General features: G+C 39.4%; 1 pseudogene; it reads right to left on the reverse strand.

Moving 5' to 3' along the window:
• Window positions 1–744: 744 nt before the first annotated feature.
• Window positions 745–8,957, reverse strand: LOC122690476 (annotated as a pseudogene).
• Between the last annotated feature and the right edge of the window lie 1,683 nt (window positions 8,958–10,640).

A 10,640-nucleotide genomic window follows, 5' to 3' on the forward strand; every position in this document is an offset into this window, starting at 1 on the left:
GGAAGAGGAGGGTGGGATGAAGTGAGAGTGGCAGTGACATATATACACTACCATATGTAAAACAGATACCTAGTGGGACGTTGCTGTATAGAACAGGTAGCTCAGCTCAGTGCTCAGTGATGACCTAGAGGGGGTGGGATGGGGTAGTTGGAGGGAAGCTCAAGAGGGAAAGGATTATTGTTAACATATAGCTGATTCACATTTTTTAGAGTGAATATATGGGACCTGTTTATTTTCCCACATTTGAGTCTGTTTTTAAATGAAATATATGGTCAAAGAATCAATTTCAGAGAATTTTTAGGAGAGCAGGTGACTGAAAACCAAATTCTCTTTTCAAGTCAGCCACAAAATTTTAAATAATAAAGTGCACTTTGTATAACTTACCATAGAGCAGTATCATGTTTGACACAGTCAACATAAGTATCTTTCTGGGAGTCAGCGATCTGTGGCTCATGAGCTGAATGTGGCTCGTGATCTATTTGTGTACAACCTGGATCTGAGAATGATTTTTACATTTTTAAAGGTTTGCAAACAAAACAAAAACAGAATATGTGACAAATAACCATATATGGCCTACAAAGCCTAAAATATTCATAATCAGGTCCTTTACAGAAAACAGCTGCAGACCCTTCATTTATATCAATGTTGTACAGAATTCAGGCAGTGCAGTTTGAAGTCCAAGATAATGTTTATTTATTCCCATCACATATATAGTAACATTCTGAAAACGTGTCTTCTGATGTCACCTGTCAATTTCTTTTCAATTTTTCTTCATTTTCAACATCATTAAAGTTCATCAATATTTCTGTTTCCATGATTTTGGAGGCTTTGCAGATTTTCATATATTAAGGTATTAATCTCTTTTGCATTTCTGGAATCTATTTGCTCTCCCTAAGTATTTCTCTTTGCCCTTTCATAGGGATACAATTTAACAGTTGGATAAGCTCTGATATCAGCTTTCTGGCAGGTTTGAGCATAAGCCTGTCTACTTTTCCAGCTTTCACTTTTTTTTTTTTTAATCATCCTAGCCAAGAACTCTAACCCTGGAGCAAAGTTTTGGCAAGATCCACACCGAGGAGCATAGAAATCAACCACCTTTTCCCTTTGTAAAACTAAAAAAGTTTTCCCTTTGTAAAACTTTTTCACTGAAAGTCTGAGGTGTTAGATCTGTGGATATTTAGGTAAAAATCCTACACCCCAGAGTCCTAGGGAATACACAACTCTATTCCAACTATTGTAACTATGATATTGATTAACTTTATTTGATTTTTGGGAAAAATTTATTTCAGCTTGTCTTTGAACATTTTCTTGAGCACAAAAGGAATGATACTGTTGGCACTCTATATTGCCCACATTGATCAGTTCAGTTAATGTCTAGGCCATTCTAGCATTAAGATTTCACATGGGTAACATCATGGAGACTAGAAATTAATCATCCAGACTTTACATTTTTTATGTTTAACTAGTTCATTGAAAGCGGTGAGTGTCAAGGAGATGACTGAAGAATTTATAAGATCCTCTATGATCTCCAAGATCTGTTCAGCTGAGTGATGTCCTTCATATTCATGAATGTTGGATTTGTTGAATACCACTGCTGTTAGATAAGCCTGAATGTTATACATGTTACAGTGTTCTTCCTGAACTGTACAATCTAATGTATCAAACTTAAGCTGACCATAAAGATGCTTTGGTGCTTTTTGTAACTCTGGCAATAAAGCTCTACATGGTGGACACCAAGGGGCAAAAAAAATCAGCTAGCCATGGTTCTTTATCACTGGCAGGAAAATGTTGAGATTCAAGTGTGGTAAGATGAGAATTAATACTTTCCTTGGCAAAGGCAAGCATATCATATAGAATCTTCTTTCCATGATGAATTCCAAATTATTTGGTTACTTGTCCTTTAAATATTGCTAGACATGGTTGAATATGTTCATTTTTAAATAGAGGTTTTAGTTTCTTCAACTCAAGATCAATTAAATTTTCATTTTTTCCAAAATGAAAAAATAAGAGCCACCGATGAATGATGAGCCAAATGATCCTCTACTGTGTTTGCCAAAGTAGTTCAAAATGTGGAAGATTATGCATTATTTCCATATATATTTCTTTAGCATCCAATGAATTAAGAAACAAAATGCTGCTTTTCTCTTTGTTATTTAAAGTGGCTCTAGAAGGAAAATAAGCAGTAGTACTTGTATATCCAAACTTTTACAAAGATTGTCCTGGTGGCACAGTCCATCAATTCTACATTAACAAGACCATCCAACACACCACTTAACCTGAGACCTGTTTGTGAAGTCATATAATCTCCTTTGGAATTAAAAGTGATCAGCCAGCCAATACCAGTAGAAAACAGTTTGTATGATGCTAACAAAATTTCTCGTCCATAATTCTGTCACTGTGCTTCTAACATGCTGCATGGCAAAATTCACTAAACTTTCTTTTTGATCTATGACTGTGATATTTCACTACAGCCATTCTATAAAATGAAGAGGCTGGGATAACTGTTGACTCCGTTCATTCAGCAAAGCATTCTGTCATCACCACAGTTAACAGCTCCAATTAGAAGCAATCCATCTACTTCTTTAGCAAAATCTCTCCATGTGAGAGGCAAATTATGGGAGTGTGAACACCCTGGGGAGTAAAAGTTCACAAGCCACAGATCTCCATAATTAACAGCAGTGTCAAATTCTCTTCTATCCAGTGCTATGATTTCAGGATAATCATCACAAATTCTAAAACCAGAAGGATAACAATTCTAGCTTTCATAGTGGTCTCCTTTATTGTCAGTGAAGTCCCCTTTCTCTATATTTGTCATACTTTTTCCACAGATCTTCATCTTTGAGTAGTTCATGTCCTGTATTTATTTTTTAAAAAATATTCAGTGCTACTATGTGTATGTATAGTGGACAAACTTAAATCTTTATTTGAAACATCTAGCCTTTTAGATGAGTAAAAGTATACAACCTCTTTTGAAAGTAGAGAGTTAAACACCTTTTAAGTATTTTTTTTTCTGTTAATAGGAATGGTTTTATTTGGGGAGTGGGGTTGTCTTGGAGAGTAAGCTGACATTTACTGGGTGGTGGGGGTGGGGGGAGGGGACAGGGAAGGAAGTGCAGAGAGCAGGGCTCTGCCCATCAGTCTTTATAGACAAGTTCAGATTGTCTACCCATTGTTCTGTTTGTGCATTTTAGTTAATATTGCTGTGTATTAAAGAACAAGCAAGTCCTGATGCCCAAAGTATATTAAAAGTAGAGGTAGTAAAATAACCCCTTAATGAATGCCCTTTTGTTGGTTTTTAGGAAGGGCTGTGTCTTCTGGGAGTATCTACGTTAATCCACCTCTTGGAACTAGATGTCGTCTGGTACTTAGTCGCTGAAATGCTGGAGGAGTAAGAGGAAGGGTGAGGGGAAGGGCTCTTGGCTAATAGCTCCCATTATCTGGAAGACAGTTTTAGGTTATAGGTCTGTAATGTGCATTTTTGTGAAGTACCTATGTTTATTGTGGACAAGGTTCATTACTTTGAAACATCTAGGTTTTTTAGATGTCCTGAGGTGACAATGTATGATATAAAGTAGAGCTAGTGAGTTAACCAATTTGTAAATATCTTTTTTATAATTGATTTTTTTAAAAAGGCAGCATCTTGGACCTGGAATAATTATACCTTCTCTGAGAAATGTACATCAGGACTTGTTCATTTAGGTTGGCAGCTGAGGGGAGGAAGGAAGTATAGAGGGAGGGCTGAATGTGGATGTGTTCACGTTTATATTTTGATGCTAACCATTGATGTGTGTGCATCTCCTGGCTGTACTATAGGAATGCATTGTTAAATAGTTCAGCAGAAACATACCTCCTTGCTAATACCATAATAGTTTAGATCAGATGATGAATCCTCTTAGAACTATTATACTTTGTGTACTCTGTTGCTTTATGTCTCATTTTAATTGAACATTAAGGGAATGTAGTATTTTAATCATAGCTCTGCCAATATGTTTATCTAGAGGCCTGTTGCCATTTTTGTCTTTGAAGTTTTTGTTGCCAAGAAAGGCAAGATTACATTTTTTTCCTTCCAGATTGAGTTGGTGTAGTGTATTCTTGGTTATCAAAATACTCATAGCTTTGGGACTTTGAAATGGTAAATATTCATGATGTGTGAAACAGCATGATACATAACTGTATGATCTTAATGACATAAAAATGGATGCTTAGTTGTGAAAAATACACAAATGAGACCTAGAAGGACATGTCAAACAGTAAACTGCTTGTGATTATGAATGACTTTGTTTTTTGCTTCTTGTGCTTTTTGGTTTCCTATTATGCACATGTTAACTTTTAAGAAATAAATGTTATTTTAAAAACCTTAAAAAAATAATTATTAAAAAAAATCATTATGTGCCTTTGGGTTACTCAAGTTTTATCAAGATGTAGTTTAAATACCAGCTTCTTGAAAGCTTGTCTTATTTCTCTACTGCTTCCAGTTTTGAATACTCCAAGTAAACTGTAAAAACTCTGATCTGTACCCACTAAAATGGCTGTATACACTAGTAAAAAACAGCATGAACATTATCAAGTCTCTGAAACAGTCATCTTCATTTAACCATTGTTTTTCTTGTACAAGTTCTGACTTAAGTGAACATTAAGATAATGCCACTCGTTCGTCAAATGCAAATTTGAGAACTTCTGCCCACATTAATCCAAAGGTGAAACAGGAAGCACAAATTGTCTCCCAAAATGTTAATCTATGAGTGTTTTTTGGTTCTGTCAACTACCAACTGATGCTTGCCAAGGGCATTTGCCAACTGCCTCTGCAGAGACTGAATCACGTGCTGCTGCAGCTGTTGACCTTCGACACACCCTGAAGGGAGCTCAGGCTGGAGAGTGGGGCATTTTTCACTCCATGGAAACTAGAAGAAAGGTCTTTAGACAGATATTTTCAGGAATTGATTTCATGATCTCAATCTTTGCATCTCTTCATGTCTAGAAAAGCATTAAATAGTATCATGTCTTAAATCCTTTCATGGAGATATCAATTTCTGGTGACCAGCAGGTAACTTTTTGTAAGATAAGTGCTTGATTGCATTGAGCTCCCCTTTCACCAAAATCTTATATATTGATATTCTCTCACTACCTCTTTGGAGCAGTTTGTCAGAGCTATCTGAAGTGCCATCTCCCAGGCTGCAGTCCTAATTTTTCCCCAAGTGTAATTTAACTTGCAACTCTCATGTTGTGCATCCTTTTTTAGTCAACAGTTATGGTGACTATGAAGTGACCCAGTGTGGATTTCCCTCCTTCACCTGAACTGTACGAGGAACAGCAGATTTAGTACTAGCAGTGGCCTATACGTCCTCAGAGAGTCCAGAGGTATATTTGATGGTGGACCAGGTTACTTACCCCTTCCCAGTTGAAAGATATGGGGGGGGGGAGCAGTTGAAATATACTAGGGCATTCCCACTCAGTGTTTAGACATTGAGTGGGGCTCAAATGATAGATATTGAGATTTAACAGTTGTAAGAGACTGAGTGATCTGGGCTGAGTAGTTAGGTAAGAGGCTGATCTGTTGCTTTTCGTCAATTTGGCTGCCCTTATAGAATTTGTCAGGATAAAAGTGAAGATATCACATGATAGCTTTATTCCAAAGAAGAGGCAAGATGACTGAGAAATTTATAGGAGTGGTAAAGGCCGAGTCCTCATATTGTGCAGTGGTCCCATAGGGAAATTCACTCATTAATTAAAACACCTACTCATCTGGGAGCTCAGATTAGAATTGTCCATTCAGTGATCTGAGCACCTGTGGTGGTCTTAGACTGCCAAAAAGAATTACTGAGACATGTAAGAGGGCTGAAATGACTCTGGGGGGACTCCTGGAAGAGTTAAGCTCACAAGCATTGCACTTGCCCCCCACACTGAAACTGTCCACCTCAGATTGAGACTTGAACCCATGTGTCAGAATCTAACCAAGCCAAAACCCAGTTTGGGACTCAAACCCACGTGGCTGGGAAAGAAACCCAGCCAAAACCCACAGTATTCCAACTAACTGAGATCACAGACCTGGTTTCAGGACCTAATGAAGCCCTGGTTCTTGATATCTCCTCAGAAAGAATTAAGTGAGAGACAAAATGATAGGTTAGAAGTGTATGTATTTAGAGAGAAACACATTCCACAGACAGTGTGGGCCAATGCAGAGGGAGAGTGTAGCCTTGAAATGTGGCATGGTTAGCTTTTATGGGCTGGGTAATTTCATAGGCTAATGAGTGGAAGGATTATTCCAATCATTCTGGGGAAGGGGTGGAGATTTCAAGGAATTAGGCCACAGCCCACTTTTTGGGTTTTGGTGGTCAGCCTTGGAACTGTCATGGTGCCTCTTGGTGTATCATTCAGCTTGATGTGTTATGATGAATGCATGCTCAGTCGCTTCAGTTATGTCCGACTTTTTGTGATCCTATGGACTGTAGCCTGCCAGGCTCCTCTGTCCATGGGGATTCTCAAAGCAAGAATACTGGAGTAGGTTGCCATGCCCTCCTCCAGGGGATCTTCCTGACCCAGGAATCGGACCCGAATCTCCTGCATTGCAGGAAGATTCTTTATCCACTAAGCCACCTGGGAAGCCCACAATAAGCATATACTGAGGACCAAAGTATAGTTGAAGTTCACCTGTCTACCATCTTGGACTCATTTGATTCTAATAAGGTTATGTTGTGTCCTCAGGCTATTTCATTCTTTCAAAGGTTGTGCCCTGCCCCCTTCCTTCCTGTTTCAACGCCATTTCAATAATGAATTTTATCCATGACAAATTCAACTTAAAATGGGAAATAAAGCCTCTCAAACACAGAAATGAGGGCATCAGAAAGCACCCTCTAACACTCCAGCCAGGGTTATGTATGTACAAAATAGCACTTGCAAATACCTACTTAATTGTGGAAATTATACTAAGGAGATCTCAACCTAAAATGGCCAAATTGAGGTTCTTTTGACATTCCCAAATTGATATTTTTGCATGCATAGTTAAAAAAGGCCAGCAGTAAGATCAAACAGACTGAATGGAATGCTTACTTTGATTGATGTCTAGAAGTTTCTAAAACAAGAAACAATAGAGTGACTTCTTTGCAGGGAACCAAGAAGATATTGATTGAAACTATATCAGAACTAAAAAGGCCACTAGCACTGACTCTGCCTCTCCCTCTGTTGTAGACAGAAGTCAATTCTGACTCCATGTTGGAACTGTTTCTTTTTGACTTGCTTTCCATTGCTTTTGTTATTATAATAAAAAATAATGGCCTGCATCAGAGAATCCTGTCCTTCTGCCTGACAAGCTTAAGTACCTTTGTTCATAACCCTATCCACCTGAAGATTGCAGGAAGGAAGAAACTAACACATCCCCTGCCTGAGGCTTGCCAACCTAGGAGATATTGATCAATATTAATGAACTTCTTGAATTTGATTCTTCACCTCCCCATCTCCATCCATTAAAAAAACCTGCATCCATACCCTGAAAAGATGGTTATTTTGAGACATTAGTCTGCCATCTTCTTGGTCAGTTGGCCTTCTGAATAAAACCATATTCAATGCCTCAACACCTCAACTCTTGGATTCACTGTCCTCTTGTGCAGTGAGTAGAGTGGGTTTGGACTCAGGAACAAATTTGGCTTAGCCAGCTATGATCCTTGCTGCTTGTGGCTAGCTGGTTCTGGTCAGGGAATATTTCAGTAAGATCTTAAACAACTGCCAGGACTATTTTTTCTGAGGATCTTTCCTTCAAGATTTCCAGAAATGACACCAGCTGCCCCAGTGCTTGGCAGTTGAGACAAGGAACCAACAAAACTTCTATGAGTCAATGGGCTGAATTTTGTTTGCAGGGTAAGTCTACCCAATTCAATAGCTGTTTTATTTGTGGCATTGTGTGCACTTTTTGTGCTACAAGTCAGTGGGAAACAAAAATACTGATACAGAAAGTGATTTTAAAAAAATGTTTGTAGAAAGTGGACTCTGAGAAAATTAGTTTCATGCAAGGTCAGTTTTGACTGAGTTTAAAATAAATTTAATTGAGTAAATGAATTTAAATGTAAGCTGCTGGGGGCAGTCCCAAGATAGCAGAGGAATAGGATGGGGAGACCACTTTTTCTCCCACAAACATATCAAAAGATCATCTTCACAGGGAATAACTTCTACAAAACGACCTCTGAATTCTTGTGGAGAACCCCAGATACCAATGATGGCAAACCAATCTCTTTGAAAAGAGGTAGGTAAAAAGAAAGATGAAAAGAAAGACAAAGGATTTAGGGATGGAGACCCATCCTGGAGAGGGTGCTATGAAGAAGTTTCCACAAAATAGGAAACCTCACAGGCAGGGTCAGTGGGGAACTTTGGAATCTCAGAGGGCAACATAACCGAAAAAAAAAAAAAATCACCACAGAGTTCATGCTGAATGGCAATTACCAGTGGAGAAGCAGCTCACATGCTTACATCCACCCTTAGCTAGTGGGGACTGGGTGGGGAGGCGCGGCTGCATCATCAGTCCTTAGGGTAAGGACTGGTGTTGAATGCCCTGAAGACATTCTGAGGGAACTAAAATGACATAGAAACCCAAATCATAGGAATGCCAGAGAGACAAAGAAAAACAAAGAGCCTTTCCTATAGGAAGGCTCAAACGCAGCACTGTGATCCCTGATGCTCACAGAACAAAGTATCATGCCCTAGCGAATAGCAAAGGAGAGCAAGCTGGCTGCCCTTCACAGCCCTCCCCAGAGTAAGAGAGGAAAGTGCATGACAGCCAGAGGCAGAATGCAAGGGGTCACTTCAATCTCGGCCTCAGAGACCACATCTCCCACCAAGCTGTGAGCAGGCTGCCAGTCACTAACCATATCTTCCTGGCATTCTGGATGGTTTATATCTGCCAGAAGTGTCACAGCCTGAGACCAGCTCCCCTGAGGAGATGCATGGCCCACCTGGGACTGTGCACTCATGGTGCACCTGAGAGCTTGAGTGGCTTGAATCTTGGAAGTGCAAGAGACACACAGCCCACCCAAGACTGTGCCCTTGTGGAGCACCTGGAAGCCTGAGCATCTTGGACCTGGGAAGTGCATGCTGCTTTGGGCTATGGCATTCTCTGTGTGGTCCACCCACAGTGAGTGCTACCCAAACATGCCAGCAGTGTTTGCAGTGTCCCTGCCTCTCCACAGCACAACTGAACAAGTGAGCCTGAATAAGTGGCCACTTTTGCCCCCTTGCGCCAGGGTGGAGATTAGATACTGAAGAAACTTGCAAGCAGAGGAGGCTAACTGAAGCAAAGAAGGGGGAACAGCCCAGAAGTGGCAGGTACAACAGATTAAAATCCTGCAACTAAGGTGAGACTGTGCATTTGAGGGGCAACTGTAGACTTTAAGAACAAGTACAAGTCGGAACAAGGTATTATCTGACACTAAATGGATCCCACAATATTTTATTTTTTATTTTTGTGTTCCATTTTGTTTTATTCTCTTTATATTGTACTTTTGAGAATCTAATATCTATTCTAGGTTTTTAATATTTCATTTTTTATATTTGTTACTAATTTTGTACCTTTAACAGTCTGACATTTCTTATCCATTTTAACATAAGGATTTGATTACTGGCTTGATTGCTCTATTACCTTTTGATTCTCCCTTTTCTCTTCCTGGTCACCTCTATCACCCTGCTTCCTCTTCTTTATATAACTCTGCGAATCTCTTTGGGTATTCCTGGCTCTGGAGAGCTATTTCACCATTAACCTAGGCATTTTGTCTTCTATGCTGTGTTGACAGAGAAGTCTTGATGCTACTGTAAGAGGTTGGGATGAAAATTCAGAGACAAGGGACTCAACTCCAGAACTTTAGAGCATCACAGAACTCTTGACACCAGGGAACATTAATAGACGAGAGTCCGCCCAAAACCCTCCAAACCAGCACTGAGACTAAGCTCCACCCAAGAGGCAGCAAGCTCCAGTATAAGACATCCCATGCAATCCTCCAGCAAAACAGGAATACAATCTTGAACATTAAAATATGGGTTGCCTAAAGCCATACCAAACCCACATATACCCCCAAAACTCACCACTGGACACTGACTACCCTCCAGAAAGATGAGATGCAGCTTCATCTAACAGAGCACAGACACAAGTTCCCTCAGCCAGGAAACCTTCACAAGACACTGGTCCAACCCCACCTACAAGGAGCAGACTCCACAATTAAGAGGAACTATGACCCTCCAGCCTGCAGAAAGGAGACCCCAAACACAGCAAACCAGACAAAATGAAAAGGCAGAAAAATATCCAGCAGGTGAAGGAACATGATAAAAACCCAACAAAAGAGGAGATAGGGAGTCTGCCTGAAAAATAATTCATAATAATGATAGTAAAGGTGATCCAAAGTCTTGAAATCAGAATCGAGTTACAGATAAAAAGACAAGAGATGCAGATTAAGAAAATTCAAGAAATGTTTAATAAAAACCTAGAAGTAAAGAATAGTCAATAAGTAATAAACAATGCAATAACTGAGATTAAAAACACTCTGGAGGGAACCAACAGTATAGTAACTGAGGCAGAAGAAAGGATAAGTAAGCTGGAAGATAGAATGGTGGAAATAAATGAAACAATGGAAAAAAGAAAAAAAATAATAAAAATAAATGAGGAC

Source organism: Cervus elaphus, chromosome X, assembly GCF_910594005.1.
Source record: "Cervus elaphus chromosome X, mCerEla1.1, whole genome shotgun sequence".
Taxonomy (NCBI): domain Eukaryota; kingdom Metazoa; phylum Chordata; class Mammalia; order Artiodactyla; family Cervidae; genus Cervus; species Cervus elaphus.